At 35.4% G+C, this 17007-nt stretch overlaps 1 protein-coding gene across 1 annotated transcript in view; it reads left to right on the forward strand.

Annotated features, from left to right (window-relative positions):
* The first annotated feature begins 2357 nt into the window (after window positions 1-2357).
* LOC106055665 (uncharacterized) overlaps window positions 2358-17007 on the forward strand; it is a 52650-nt gene continuing 38000 nt past the window's right edge. Inside the window, exon 1 of the mRNA XM_013212023.2 lies at window positions 2358-2609. The gene's annotated coding sequence lies outside the window, so the exon portion shown is untranslated. The remainder of the gene's footprint in view (window positions 2610-17007) is intronic.

Here is a 17007-nt window from a genome sequence, read left to right on the forward strand (position 1 = left end):
TCAATCTGGAAGAAGTAGAGAGGTTAGCCATAGGACAGTGTCAAAACAAGAAATATATTTAAAAGCAACTTAGAGGTTATAAAGCAGAATGGATACGAAAATGACCTGCTACTCTCAAGATAGTCAACAGCTTTTTCGGCCTTTATCTCCAAATGTCTTTATCGTTATTTGTTTCCCTTTCATATTGTTTGCTGAAGATTTCCTAATATTGCCCAAACGTTTCTTCTGTAATATGTGTGTATATCTCTCTATATATATACAGTGCTTTTTTTTGTAAAACAAAACAGGTGCCGGTACTCAGTGATTAGATTCCGGTACTTAGTAGTTGATTGCCTAACTTTTAACTAATAAAAATTAATAATATACGTTAAAATACAAGAAAAGTAATAATTGTTTCATAAAGGTGCCGGTACGCCGTACCGGTGCGTACCGTCACAAAAAAACAAACAAACCCGTATATATATATATATATATAGGGCCGTCGCGAGGGTTGTGGCCGCCTGCGTGCGAAATAAAAAATGCCCCCCCCCCTTTTTTTTTTTCCAGATAAAATTCCATTGAGACTGAGCTGGACACTGTTTCAAAAAGACCTTTGATTTAAATCTATTTTTTGCAGACCATTCCATTGTTACCTTTCATATTCGTATCGTTGTTGTATCCCTCAAATACAACTATGAACCATGTACTATCAACAAGTTCAGATTTACCGGCCTTCAGAAATCTGACATTTTGGTTCTATGTGATAAAACATTAAAAACTAATCTCGTTCTGACTACTCGCTTTAACTCGCTTATGCTTCTGTATTTGCGACGATTGTAATTAATGAGCTGCAACAGGTAGGCCTATAGTACAATGAAAATGATCATGATCTATGTATCGATAACTTTGGCAGCTCAAAACAATTATATGGTATGGAAGTGGACATGTTCACTTGTTTGTTATTGTAACTTAAAGCAAAAAAAAAAAAAAACTCGAAATACAAATCCATTAACGGTGGAACTTTTTCAACTTTCTATACACTTTCATGATAATTATCACGATTGTCTTTTGAAGAGATGTGCATTATGTATCCACAATCATCTGACATACACGGTATCAGAGTTGACTAGAAATTTATTCAACTAATGAAGTAACTCAGAGCTGAATATTTTTCTTGAGTTTAATACAAAGTAAATAATTAGAATTGAAGGCACGGCAGGTTTCGCTTAAGTCGGCAAGGGTTCTAAACATTTTTTAGCCGCCCCCACCACCTGTTGTTGGTCGGTTGTTGGCTTGTAGCTCCAAATAGCTAGTACAAATGAGTCGATGTAGGTGTTATATATATTTTTTAAATAAATCAACTTTAAATAACTTGAACAAATTCTTTGAGAACAAAAAACTCAATATAATTGTTATTATCAACGATTTAACTTGAGATGAAATATAGATGTAATAGTAATGAAATAAACTGAGATTTAAACAAAATCTAGCTCACAACAAAATAAAATCTTAAAATCGTTTCACATTGGCACTAGGTTCGCTAATTTCATCATTGTCAATGCATAACCAACCAATCAATTGCTTAACCTCTTCTCACTGCCTCTTAGGAAACACACACTCCATATCACCTCTTTTTGTCAGGACGTTGCGCCCTCGCTCTTCCACATGAGAGGAACTAGCGCCCCAGCACCCAGTGAAAATGTTTTTAAAATTGACTTTGTAATTACCGGTACTTACAGTGCGGGCTATTCGACTCAAAAGAAATATTACAAACAACCACCCGCGAATATTCAAGGCCAGAAATAAATAAGAAGCTATAGAAAAACCCGTGGGAATCCCTCGTACGCTCTTCTGTTGTTTTGTTCTAGCTTCCAAAATAGTTTCGTATGTACGAATGTCGTTTATATTTTCAAAGGATAATTGAATAATTGAAATTTATATAAAATATTTAAGCAATTTTTTTTTATTTAACTACATTTTTAAAAATAACCTTGGAATTATGATTTGGCCGCCCCCTAAAGTCGGCCGCCTGCGTGCAATGGACACATTGCACAATAGGTAGCGGCGGCCCTGTATATATATATATCTTCTTTTCCTATGTTTGTGTATTTTAAAAAATGTAAACCGGATCTTGAACTCAAACTGTAAACAAAGAGCAGATTACTGTGAATGAAATTTCTCCCCCCTAAAAAACATCAAGTTATGATTAAAAGAAATATATTACATTTGGTAGAGCGCTAAAAAAAAAAAAGGAATACCCTGTCCTGAATGTGCGTGTGTGTGTTCGTGTACGAGCGCGGGCACCCTGTAGCAAAGTGAATGCTTGCGTCTGGCTGTAATCGACCCCCCTCCGTTTCTTGCCCGCTTCCCTACAGCAGTTGCTCCCGACGCCAGGGCTGACCATTAAGAGTAACGCCTAGGTCCAGGACGAAGACCAGCAAAGCAGTCCCCAAGATTTCTACAGCCACTTAGATCCAATTTCGTTGGTCATTAATTGACTTTGATAGGACAGGAGAACTACGAATTAAGGAGCATCAAGAATTACTTACGAGTACAAAAAAAGAGAAAGAGTTTGTTTTTTTTCTACTTTCGACCTTAGCATCAAGTTCTTTTCTTTCAGTCAGTTTAAGGTAAGTTTTACTTTTTGAAATTCCCATTCACATTTTTTTAAAATTTCGCCTTTTTAAAAACTTAGGCACTTGTATAGTGTTAAAACACTGTATGTCTAAGAAATGGAGTACTGGATACACGTTTACAACTGAAATCCGGGAATCTCTAAAAGGAAATGAAAAAGTTATTATGGAATACACATATTGATGAAATAAATAACAAATCGAACAAAGCATTAGCCTAATCTTTATTAAAAAAAAAAAAAAAAAAAAAAAAAAAACAACGGCTATATTCAATAACACTAAAAAATAGAATACAATAAATAAATGTTATTTTGTTTAGTTTGTTGAGTTCAAATGAATTTCACAACAAAGGCTTTTTAACTCTTAATCTCCGTAATTGTTTTCCGCAATCGGATATAATTTTTTCATTTTTCACATTCTACCCTGTTATGATTAAACTTTAATATTTTTTTTTGTTGGTAATCAGAAAACGTTTTACTTTTGGACTTTTGGTCTAGGATTATAGGAGAATGCGTGCTCTTTTTATATAACACAAATTCAAGTTATAAAGTCAAAAATTAATTTAATTTAATGGGGTCAAATCAACGATGGTATCGTCAATTAGGAGTAGGAGAGAAAGAGTTTTAAAAATATTTTTACTATTTATTATTTGAGCCTTTTTCGTCTTCAACTTTTACACAATCATTTGCGACCACTGATGTCTGCGAGTTACTGTAGGTTTTAAGAAAGAAAAATCATATTTGCGAAAATGGTAATAAATAAAAACAATGTTAATTACCAAATTTATTACAGTTTTCTTTATAATTGATTAATCTAAAAAAAAAAACTACAACAGGTGCTGTTATGATGTCAAATACAGATATGATTCATCATATGATCTGTAACATATAAGTATTTTATTTCACTCAAGCTGTCATTCAATGCTACTGAAGAGCCAGTAGTCTTTTCATTTCCTCCAATGCTACTGAAGAGCCAGTAGTCTTTTCATTTCCTCCAATGCTACTGAAGAGCCAGTAGTCTTTTCATTTCCTCCAATGCTACTGAAGAGCCAGTAGTCTTTTCATTTCCTCCAATGCTAATAGCTTGCTCAGTGCGCTACAGGGATCGTTGTCCTCGCCCCCCCCCACCGCTCCCAATTTTCAAATCTATCCTAGATAAAGCTTTGCTAACAACTATCTTAAAATGTATAAAAACATTTCTATTTCTACTGAGGCTGAAACCAAGGACTTTCATCTCGCATGCTTGTTCTCTATCACTGAGGGCACCATGTTTCTCAATTTTAGTTTTAAAAAATTCTCAATCTAAATGTAATCTTTTTAATTTAAAGATTTAATTAATTACAAGCTCCATTATGATTTTTTTTTAATTGGAGAGCTCGTTCCTTATCAAACCTTTAAAAATACATTGATTGAAGAGATTGAAGAGATTGAAGAGATGAACTCATACGAAAACAAATGCTATTCCTTATTGACAGCATGGAAATATTTCATCTCAACTGTAATGTACATTTTAATAAAAGTCACATGACGATGTTTCTCAATAGTGGATAAATCTAAATAGCTAGCTATTTTGTGTATTCGGTTTAGAGAATAATGACCGTCAGCACTGCTGGGTAAAATGTCCAATCTCTTAGGCCTGCAGTAAAAAAACAAATTTCATAAAACTTTTATCAACTTGCTGTCTGTTAGGTAAAAATTTTAAACAATTTAGTTTTCCCACTATTATGGATGAAGTTGAAACTTTACACGAATCAATAAAAAATTAACCAATTATTCAATTAACTATTGGTAAATAAATTATTTTGTTTGATATTGAAAAAAGGAACTAAATTCTACATTATTGATATATAGCTGTAAATGTGGTGTTCCTTCCCTTAGATACGACTTTTTAAAAAAAGTATTTTTTATATTTCGCTTATTATTTTTTAATTGGGTAAAAGTGATCTAGTGATAGGCACTTAGAACAAGGCACTAAAAACAAGGCACTAAAAACAAGGCACTAAGAACAAGGCACTAAAAACAAGTCACCTAAAACAAGGTACTAAAAAGAAGTCACTTAAAATAAAGCACTGTATACAATGCACTTAAAACAAGATACTAAAAACAAGGCACTTAAACCAAGGTACTGACAACAGGGCACTTAAAATAAGGTACTAAAAACAAGTCAATTAAAACAAGGTACTCAAAACAAGTCTCTAAAAACAAGGTACTGACAACAGGGCACTTAAAATAAGGTACTAAAAACAAGTCAATTAAAACAAGGTACTCAAAACAAGTCTCTAAAAACAAGGTACTGACAACAGGGCACTTAAAATAAGGTACTAAAAATAAGTCACTTAAAACAATGCACTCAAAACAAGGCAGTCATGTTTAACGATTTGCGCCTGACGTGGGTCATGCCCAATAAGTACATCAAAACAAAGCTTGGAAAAACATAATGAAACAATGATCTCTACAAGAAGTTCCCCCAAAATATATTTTACTTTTGACATCAGTAAACAAGTTCAGGAAGTAAAACCAAAATATTTTAAAATTTTATTTTTCTGGAAGTGATTTTCTTCTCCAATTTTCTTTTTAAATTAAAAAAAAATATTCTATAAAACTTGAACTCAAATTTTCTTGTCATCTAAGTACTTCCTTCTAGTGGCAGAGACATGTTCTCTTGCAGCCTCAATGATCTGCTCGAACGTCGCTAGGAACTAATCAGAAATTTCTATCTAACATAACACGATATCTTTGTTATTTCCCTTTTCTCTTCTTCATTCTCTGTCTACTTGGGTGCTGTTGTGGAGTGTGTTTGTGTTTATATGGTGACGCTGGGAAGAGTTAAGAGATTGGTTGTGAATGATGCAATATAGGTGATATGTATAGTTATTACATCCTGGGACAGACGACTCAAGAACGTTAAATTGTACGATTGTGTTACTGTAGTGTAGTGAGTTCGATTTTGTTGAGAAATATTATTACTCAAGTCTACTACATTCATTTCATTTATCACAAATTGATTTTGTGAATATTATAAGTAAAGTTCTATTTCGTAGGCCTATAGTTCACAAGGAAGTTATTCAAGTTATTTGAAGTTGTATTAGTGAAGATACATTACGCCTTCAACGGTTTAGTTGTCTACCAGAAGTTTGGTGTTACAAGACAACGACCTGTAACAATATGTGACTTTTTTTTTTGTTCTGTTACAATAATACTAGTGTTATAGGTATTAAACTATGAATTAATGTGATGGTATATTTTTTAAGGTCTAAAATCGTAGTCTAAAATATTTTGGTCTATAGATGAAATAGTATTTGTGCCTAGATAAAATGGTCTAGAAATGTAATCAATGGTCTAGAAATGTAATCAATGGTCTAGAAATGTATTTATCTAAAATGGTCTATAGAAGTAATGATGTAAAAGACATGCACTTTTTTTTTAATTGTAAGTAAGCAACCGAGTGTTTCAGACAATAAGTCAGCTTGTATAATGTTTCGCCTGTTTAATGGCTGGTATCTGACAATCTAAATGTGCGAATTATTTTCATTGTATTGAATGGAAACTTGTGTATGTCTCAATACTAGTTAATATAGAATTTGTACATATATTGCCAATTTAATATTTGCTGTCATTAATAGACCATTCGATGTTTGAGAGAGAGACAGAGAGAGGCGGAGACAGAGAGACAGACAGAAAGAGAGAGAGAGATATAGACACAGAAACAGAGAGAGACATAAACAGAGAGAGACAGAGACAGACAGAAAGAGAGTAAGAAATAGAGAGAGACAGATAGAGACATAAAGACAGAGAGAGACAGAGAGAGACATAGAGCAAAAAGACAGAGAGAGAGAGAGAGCGAAACAGAGACAGAGAGAGACATAGAGCAAAAAGACACAGAGAGAGAGCGCGAAACAGAGACAGAGAGAGACATAGAGCAAAAAGACACAGAGAGAGAGAGCGAAACAGAGACAGAGAGAGAATTACCTTTTAATTACTTATTACAAAACTTAAAAGTTCGATGCTACAACCGTTTAGTGCTACATTGCTTATCAACATTAGATCGCTACATTGGTTATCAACATTTGATCGCTACATTACGTCTTTACAAACCTGGTCTAATTACGTTACAGATGTTATCAAGGAGTTTCAACTCATGACGTTTGACTGTAGCTTTCAAAGTAAATAAAAAAAAAAATCAAATATTGGAACCCAACACAAAGCAAAGGAATGGAGCGCACTGGCTCGCTGTGTCCACTGTGTCCACTGTGTCCATAACAACAGCCTCCAGAGTTTGAGTTTCCAATATCTCTGTTGAAATCTTCATTGAGTTTGACCCTCACTTGAAATGATTCCACATTACATTGCCCAAATATTGAACCACGTCATGTTTCATGTTGACATTTGAAATGCGTTTTATGTTTGTGTTCCCGTAAAGAAAAGACAAAAGCTTGTCCCATAATTTAAAGAAAAACTTCAGTCCGGTCAAGTGCAATAACATGCTGTCCAATGTAGCGGCTAGAGAGTCTCACTACGGAGTTGTCCAGATGGACACGATGACGCTACTTACAAGTAAATATCACTTGTGGTTTTTGATAGTTGCCCATGACCAAATTGCCTTAACTGGCATAGAAAAGAACAGCTAGCAACAAATGGCTTCAGCAGGAGATATAGTACACGGGCCGCGGGACACACATTTCAGACTAAAAGAAGATCTACTGCAAAATCAGGCATAGACATCGTAAAGAGAACTTAAATCCACGGTTTTTTGTCTAGTTAGATTTGGCAAAATATGTAGGTCACCGCTAGGACTGCTTAGCCACGTGAAATACTGAACTCTTCCTTAATCTTTAGATTCCAAGACAGGCTTTTTTTTTTTAAATCTACCCTCTGACCTTTCTCTACACATGGCAATATGATTGCGATATGAGTTATCTCGCTCTAATAAGAAATATTTCTGTTCATCAAATAGTGCTGTAGATTATAGTTTCACAGTATTGAGTAAAGAACTTATTTTTGTTTATATCGAGATCTAGATTTAAATTTGAATGGTTTTTCTTCCTGTCTAGTTACAATGTTACATTAGTTACTTTAGAATTAAAAATAATTATCAGAATTGTTGTAGACATTAGTTGAAGGTCCTTGAATTTTAAAGTCAATTACTATTAAAAAAAAAAAGATTATTTATTGTCCTGACTACCAATAATGAGAAAGACAAAGAATAGGACATGTCCCTTGAAACTAGGATGTAAGAAAATGAAACAACAACGACAAACAAAACTACAACTTGCGGTTCAAATTCTAAATTATTTGTCATCCAATCTATTCCACTGTCTTCATGATTTCAGCAGACTGCAGGTCACGTGATGCCAACACGATGTCCGAGAGCAGGGCCGGCCTTAGGCCACTGCAACCTATGTGGTCGCAGTGGGTCCCGCGCTTTCATAGGCCCCGCGCTAATTCTAAGTATTAAATTAAACCATTATAACGTATATAAATTAACATGGTTTTCGCGACCTCCTGATTTTCCAGTGCCTCCAGGAAATCTCATGAAAAGGCAAAATATACGATAAAGTCCTGAACTTTTTTTTGAATTTATTTAAATCTCCTGAAGAATAGACCAAATGGACATTTTGGGGTGCCAATAAATAAAAAGTGGCATTGCGAGCTTTCATTTGATAAAAAATTATTGCTAACACAAAAGTAGGCCTATTTTCTAATTCAAAAAAAATAATTTTGACATTATGCTTATCCCTACCCAGACTAGGCCCCGAGCGATCCGTTTCGCATAGGGCCCCGCAAATGCTTGGGCCGGCCCTGTCTGAGAGGTCCAGATATTAGCCAAAAACACGGCTGTTTAAAAAAATACTTTTATTTCGTAACAATTTTGGTTGAAACTGGCGTTCCAATAGTTTCTTGCTGAGTAGGCTCTTGGTGAAAGAATCCTCTCTCTCTAATGATGATGCAATGATGACGCTTCGTGACGTTGAATAAAATGATTTAGTCACGTGACTTATTGAAGATCAATGATTGGTTAGTGCCCCTGAACTTTTTAGTTTCCAGGTATCTTGATTTTCGTAGTTCTTTGATCCTTACCAGGAAACTATCAAAGCACAATTTTATAATCTAGAGAGTGGACAAGCAACTTTTATTTCAAATTTTGTATTTTAAATTGTGTATGTTGGCCTTGAAAATTGAAATACTAAGCAAAGCAGACGCAAAAAAATAAGTCTAAATACAGTTGAAATACAACTTGTAAATTTTGTGATATGTTTACAACATTCATGACAACCACTCTTTTCTACAATTCATTTTTTTTTTAGAACGGAACTTTATTTCTTTCTATTCTTGAACATAATGACAGATACTTGTCCAGTTGACTTTTAAAAAAGAAGTGATTTAAAAAAAACAACTGATTTGAGTTAATTAAATTTAATTAAATTAACTAGTCTAACCCAATTCAATGTCTCTTGCATATATTATGACTTAATTACTCGTTAGTTTGCCTCGCATTCATTAATTTTTTACTATTTTTAAAATTCTAGATTATGAAATTGTTTTTCATAGTTTCCTGGTAAGGATAAATAATATTCATATTTAGTACAACTACTTTTCGAAACAAAATATATTAAAGTTATATTTTTAAAAAAGTATAACACTAATGACAACCTGAAGCACATCTTATAAATAAATGACATTACTACATTAAAGAAGATAATAACGCCCAACGCGTATCTATGTGAAAATCTGGTCAAGCATATTAATCAGTGACTTAAAGTCTGCCAAGTCGTTGGTTTTCCTGGCTGATTCAGACAACCTATTCGATGCACTAGGAAAGAAAGAGCACTTGTAAACATTTGTCTTAGCATATGGAATAAGAAATATGCCTTTGTGTGTGTGTGTCTTTCGAGTATTTTATAAGGTTTTGTTTTTGAATCTTAAAAATCATGGTTTAATATCTTATATATTATTGCTACTTTCTTCATTATTACTCTATCCTGAAGTGATTCTAAATCCATTGATTGTATAGATGGTGTTACTCTAATCTAATGTGCATTGATTTGCCGTAGAATTACTTGTTCTTGTCACTATGTCAAATCTAGACATTCAGTTTTTTTTTATTTTCAACAAAAGCAAGTCAATATTCTAGATCAGTGGTTCCCAAGTTTTTTCTTTAACGGAATTCGCACATTTTGAGTATTTAGCGGACACTTTGCTTATTTGTTTTAGAGGTATTAATAGGGATTAATTCACCTGGTGGTCAACTAGTTAATTATTCAAGTAGTTCGTGGAAAACCTATTCAAGTCTTGCGGAACACTAGAGTTCCACGGAACACAGTTTGGGATACACTGTTCTAGATCTTCAAGATCTAATTACCGTCTAGATAGTCTAAATTTAAACTTGACATCATATCACGTCCCAATGAACCAAATCTTTGAGCCAGAAGAATGTACATTGTTAGAACACGCTCACGTGACCACAATGAGACTGAATTTTTGTGTGGCGGATGTACACGTCATCAGGTCTGTAACGTTTCACGTCTGGCTTGGTCTTTACAAGCAGATTTCACTTGAAAGCTAATACAGGCAAAGAAAAAAAAATCAATTAATTTAACTACAGAAGAGGTGGGGTATAACAAATATACATATATGTGGACATACATATTCATAAAATGTCAAACAGTTTTAACAACGTTCTTATCGTGATTAAAAAATTGTCTGCGCTTTTACCAGTGGCGTAGCTAGCGATTATGAGGCCCGGGTAGCTTGACCTCTTCAGGGAACTCTGCATTTTGACATTCGACATCATGACATGAGATAATGGCGTAATATCTAACGAAAAAACAAATTTCGGACACTCATTTGGAGGCCCCCCCCCTTTAAGTGGGGCCCAAGGGGATTTCCAAATTTGTTCCCCCCTCCCCCCACCATAGCTACGCCACTGGGTTTTACACTACTATTGGATGCACTGGATAGGTTCACATGGAGAGTGAGCATAAAGGCAAGGTCCTGGATTGCAGATGGCATAAACAACAGAAGTAGAAAAAAGGGCGAAAGGGCAACAGCCCCTGGTGATTACAGATGCCAAACCTGCGATCGCAGCTGTGTATCAAGGATTGGCCTCTTGAGTCACACAAGAAGTTGCGAAGGGAAAAGATCGTCTCTCGAGACGTAAAATGCCACAGATCGGAGAAATCTATTAGGTGTTGTAAAATTCTCGAGTATGTCGTATAACGTCTGGCTTTAAAAGTAACCAAAGACATTGACTTTCAAAATAATCCCCAACCATAAACGATGGACAATTTCAAATTTCGGCTACATGTGGTCAGAAATCTAAAGCTACCATCCCATAAGAAACTAATTGATCTCGTTCTATCAGCTCACATAAGCTCCTAGATTCAGGACGATGAATTTATAATTCGGGAACTGGTATGAATATAATACAATAAATAATGTAAATGTAAAATATAAGTGACCCTACAAAATAGCGCCAATATTTTCTTAATTATATCAATATTTCTCATTCATTTTACCGTTAAAATCTTCAGACATCGTAAAATATGAATATGCAAACATAAGAGAATACAATTCATAATAACTAACAATGAACATCACAAATCTAGTTCCTATTTATTCCAAAGCTGACATCAACTCACTCTGTCTGTCGTACTGGTCCAAAGTTTGTACACGTTATTTCTTCGCTATCTAATCTCGAATCAAGCTGAAATGTAGCACAACTATTTTCTTTGATCTAACAACACAAGAATCAATAAAAAAATTAACCAATTAGCTAATTAATTAAGTATTGGTAATTAATTATTTTGTTTGGTATCTCAAATAAGGTAAAGAAAGTGTGCTTGACTAAGATGGTGGTATAAGCTGAGTTATTCCCCTTTAAAGGTCGCCACTTTAAAGTAAGTTGAAACAAACAATACACAACTATACAATCTTCCATTTTCATAGACACCGCAATAGCAGAGTGGTTAGAATATCGGATTGATGACGCTTGAGTCATGAGTGTGATTTCCTCTCATCCTCCTCCCCTTTTTAAAAAATAAAAACTTGAAAAACGATGTAAAAATTCATCCAGATATCCCCCCCCCCAACTTGTCCAGATAAATGATAGGATATTAGCGCAATGAGAAAGATAAAAGCATAACATAGCACTAAACAAACAAAAAAGTTTTTAAAATATTTCTAATCGCACAGATTTATTATTTTTAGTCTACATCTATTGCAAATTGAAACATATACACTTCGTATAAGTTTTTTTTTTTTTTTTTTTTAATTTAAAAAAATATTTTTAGTTTATGTATCAAAGATACACTTCAAAAACACGTGTACTCTTGTTCTCAATGTACTCAGGTACTCAGTGTACTCTTGTTCTCAGTGTACTCTTGTTCTCAATGTACTCTTGTTGTCAATGTACTCAGGTACTCAGTGTACTCTTGTTCTCAATGTACTCTTGTTCTCAGTGTACTCTTGTTCTCAGTGTACTCTTGTTCTCAATGTACTCAGGTACTCAGTGTACTCTTGTTCTCAATGTACTCTTGTTCTCAGTCTACTCTTGTTCTCAGTGTACTCTTGTTCTCAGTGTACTCTTGTTCTCAGTGTACTCTTGTTCTCAGTGTACTTCTGTTCTCAGTGTACTCTTGTTCTCAGTGTACTCTTGTTCTCAGTGTACTCTTGTTCTCAATGTACTCTTGTTCTCAATGTACTCTTGTTCTCAATGTACTCTTGTTCTCAATGTACTCTTGTTCTCAGTGTACTCTTGTTCTCAATGTACTCTTGTTCTCAATGTACTCTTGTTCTCAGTGTACTCTTGTTCTCAATGTACTCTTGTTCTCAATGTACTCTTGTACTCAGTCTACTCTTGTACTCAGTCTACTCTTGTTCTCAGTCTACTCTTGTTCTCAGTGTACTCTTGTTCTCAATGTACTCTTGTTCTAAGAGTACTCTTGTTCTCAGTGTACTCTTGTTCTCAGTGTACTCTTGTTCTCAGTGTACTCTTGTTCTCAGTGTACTCTTGTTCTCAATGTACTCTTGTTCTCAGTCTACTCTTGTTCTCAATGTACTCTTGTTCTCAGTCTACTCTTGTTCTCAATGTACTCTTGTTCTCAGTGTACTCTTGTTCTCAGTGTACTCTTGTTCTCAGTGTACTCTTGTTCTCAATGTACTCTTGTTCTCAGTCTACTCTTGTTCTCAATGTACTCTTGTTCTCAGTGTACTCTTGTTCTCAGTGTACTCTTGTTCTCAGTGTACTCTTGTTCTCAATGTACTCTTGTACTCAGTCTACTCTTGTTCTCAATGTACTCTTGTTCTCAGTGTACTCTTGTTCTCAGTGTACTCTTGTTCTCAGTGTACTCTTGTTCTCAATGTACTCTTGTTCTCAGTCTACTCTTGTTCTCAATGTACTCTTGTTCTCAGTCTACTCTTGTTCTCAGTGTACTTTTGTTCTCAGTCTACTCTTGTTCTCAATGTACTCTTGTACTCAGTCTACTCTTGTTCTCAGTGTACTCTTGTTCTCAATGTACTCTTGTTCTCAGTCTACTCTTGTTCTCAATGTACTCTTGTACTCAGTCTACTCTTGTTCTCAGTGTACTCTTGTTCTCAATGTACTCTTGTTCTCAGTCTACTCTTGTTCTCATTGTACTCTTGTTCTCAGTCTACTCTTGTTCTCAGTGTACTCTTGTTCTCAGTGTACTCTTGTTCTCAGTGTACTCTTGTTCTAAGTCTACTCTTGTTCTCAGTGTACTCTTGTTCTCAATGTACTCTTGTTCTCAGTGTACTCTTGTTCTCAATGTACTCTTGTTCTCAATGTACTCTTGTTCTCAGTGTACTCTTGTTCTCAGTGTACTCTTGTTCTCAGTGTACTTCTGTTCTCAGTGTACTCTTGTTCTCAGTGTACTCTTGTTCTCAGTGTACTCTTGTTCTCAATGTACTCTTGTTCTCAATGTACTCTTGTTCTCAATGTACTCTTGTTCTCAGTGTACTCTTGTTCTCAATGTACTCTTGTTCTCAATGTACTCTTGTTCTCAGTGTACTCTTGTTCTCAATGTACTCTTGTTCTCAATGTACTCTTGTTCTCAGTCTACTCTTGTTCTCAGTGTACTCTTGTTCTCAGTGTACTCTTGTTCTCAATGTACTCTTGTTCTCAGTCTACTCTTGTTCTCAGTGTACTCTTGTTCTCAGTGTACTCTTGTTCTCAATGTACTCTTGTTCTCAATGTACTCTTGTTCTCAGTCTACTCTTGTTCTCAGTGTACTTCTGTTCTCAGTGTACTCTTGTTCTCAGTGTACTCTTGTTCTCAGTCTACTCTTGTTCTCAATGTACTCTTGTTCTCAGTCTACTCTTGTTCTCAGTGTACTCTTGTTCTCAGTGTACTCTTGTTCTCAATGTACTCTTGTTCTCAGTCTACTCTTGTTCTCAGTGTACTCTTGTTCTCAGTGTACTCTTGTTCTCAATGTACTCTTGTTCTCAGTCTACTCTTGTTCTCAGTGTACTCTTGTTCTCAGTGTACTCTTGTTCTCAATGTACTCTTGTTCTCAGTCTACTCTTGTTCTCAGTGTACTCTTGTTCTCAGTGTACTCTTGTTCTCAATGTACTCTTGTTCTCAATGTACTCTTGTTCTCAGTCTACTCTTGTTCTCAGTGTACTTCTGTTCTCAGTGTACTCTTGTTCTCAGTGTACTCTTGTTCTCAGTCTACTCTTGTTCTCAATGTACTCTTGTTCTCAGTCTACTCTTGTTCTCAGTGTACTCTTGTTCTCAGTGTACTCTTGTTCTCAATGTACTCTTGTTCTCAGTCTACTCTTGTTCTCAGTGTACTCTTGTTCTCAGTGTACTCTTGTTCTCAATGTACTCTTGTTCTCAGTCTACTCTTGTTCTCAGTGTACTCTTGTTCTCAGTGTACTCTTGTTCTCAATGTACTCTTGTTCTCAGTCTACTCTTGTTCTCAGTGTACTCTTGTTCTCAGTGTACTCTTGTTCTCAATGTACTCTTGTTCTCAATGTACTCTTGTTCTCAGTCTACTCTTGTTCTCAGTGTACTTCTGTTCTCAGTGTACTCTTGTTCTCAGTGTACTCTTGTTCTCAGTCTACTCTTGTTCTCAATGTACTCTTGTTCTCAGTCTACTCTTGTTCTCAGTGTACTCTTGTTCTCAGTGTACTCTTGTTCTCAATGTACTCTTGTTCTCAGTCTACTCTTGTTCTCAGTGTACTCTTGTTCTCAGTGTACTCTTGTTCTCAATGTACTCTTGTTCTCAGTCTACTCTTGTTCTCAGTGTACTCTTGTTCTCAGTGTACTCTTGTTCTCAATGTACTCTTGTTCTCAATGTACTCTTGTTCTCAGTCTACTCTTGTTCTCAGTGTACTTCTGTTCTCAGTGTACTCTTGTTCTCAATGTACTCTTGTTCTCAATGTACTCTTGTTCTCAATGTACTCTTGTACTCAGTGTACTCTTGTTCTCAATGTACTCTTGTTCTCAGTGTACTCTTGTTCTCAGTGTACTCTTTTTCTCAGTGTACTCTTTTTCTCAGTGTACTCTTGTTCTCAATGTACTCTTGTTCTCAGTGTACTCTTGTTCTCAGTGTACTCTTGTTCTCAGTGTACTTCTGTTCTCAGTGTACTCTTGTTCTCAGTGTACTCTTGTTCTCAGTGTACTCTTGTTCTCAATGTACTCTTGTTCTCAATGTACTCTTGTTCTCAATGTACTCTTGTTCTCAGTGTACTCTTGTTCTCAATGTACTCTTGTTCTCAATGTACTCTTGTTCTCAGTGTACTCTTGTTCTCAATGTACTCTTGTTCTCAATGTACTCTTGTTCTCAGTCTACTCTTGTTCTCAGTGTACTCTTGTTCTCAGTGTACTCTTGTTCTCAATGTACTCTTGTTCTCAGTCTACTCTTGTTCTCAGTGTACTCTTGTTCTCAGTGTACTCTTGTTCTCAATGTACTCTTGTTCTCAATGTACTCTTGTTCTCAGTCTACTCTTGTTCTCAGTGTACTTCTGTTCTCAGTGTACTCTTGTTCTCAGTGTACTCTTGTTCTCAGTCTACTCTTGTTCTCAATGTACTCTTGTTCTCAGTCTACTCTTGTTCTCAGTGTACTCTTGTTCTCAGTGTACTCTTGTTCTCAATGTACTCTTGTTCTCAGTCTACTCTTGTTCTCAGTGTACTCTTGTTCTCAGTGTACTCTTGTTCTCAATGTACTCTTGTTCTCAGTCTACTCTTGTTCTCAGTGTACTCTTGTTCTCAGTGTACTCTTGTTCTCAATGTACTCTTGTTCTCAATGTACTCTTGTTCTCAGTCTACTCTTGTTCTCAGTGTACTTCTGTTCTCAGTGTACTCTTGTTCTCAGTGTACTCTTGTTCTCAGTCTACTCTTGTTCTCAATGTACTCTTGTTCTCAGTCTACTCTTGTTCTCAGTGTACTCTTGTTCTCAGTGTACTCTTGTTCTCAATGTACTCTTGTTCTCAGTCTACTCTTGTTCTCAGTGTACTCTTGTTCTCAGTGTACTCTTGTTCTCAATGTACTCTTGTTCTCAGTCTACTCTTGTTCTCAGTGTACTCTTGTTCTCAGTGTACTCTTGTTCTCAATGTACTCTTGTTCTCAATGTACTCTTGTTCTCAGTCTACTCTTGTTCTCAGTGTACTTCTGTTCTCAGTGTACTCTTGTTCTCAATGTACTCTTGTTCTCAATGTACTCTTGTTCTCAATGTACTCTTGTACTCAGTGTACTCTTGTTCTCAATGTACTCTTGTTCTCAGTGTACTCTTGTTCTCAGTGTACTCTTTTTCTCAGTGTACTCTTTTTCTCAGTGTACTCTTGTTCTCAGTGTACTCTTTTTCTCAGTGTACTCTTGTTCTCAATGTACTCTTGTACTCAGTGTACTCTTGTTCTCAGTGTACTTCTGTTCTCAGTGTACTTCTGTTCTCAGTGTACTCTTGTTCCCTTAGGAAGTGAGTAATCAACGTGTTTTACTTTGGGCCTACTTTACAACTTAGCGTTGAAATAGAAAGAAGTATCTGCTTCAGAACAGAACTAATCCTGACACTCCTTAGTTTGTCAATGTTGTGACGCCCTGATTTGATCAAACAGATCTGCCACATATAATCACAAATTCTGACTATATTTTTTTTAAAGTAAAATCTGCATTTTAAGAATTCAAGCACTCTAATTCTTTCTTTACAAATATTTCATATTTTTAGATTTATTTACCCAGGACCTTTACATACTATAATCCGGTACATATTTTAAATATTATAAATAAATCCACGATATTTAATTTTGTCATTCGCTATTTTGTCGGGACATTGCACTCTACATTGTCAGCACCATTAGCCCTACTGACGCCAAGGTCCAGTAATAATGCAGTAAACACAGAATATGAAGGTCAATTGGAGTTAGTAAAGGGTCAAAGG

This window comes from Biomphalaria glabrata, chromosome 15 (assembly GCF_947242115.1).
Source record: "Biomphalaria glabrata chromosome 15, xgBioGlab47.1, whole genome shotgun sequence".
Taxonomy (NCBI): Eukaryota; Metazoa; Mollusca; class Gastropoda; family Planorbidae; genus Biomphalaria; species Biomphalaria glabrata.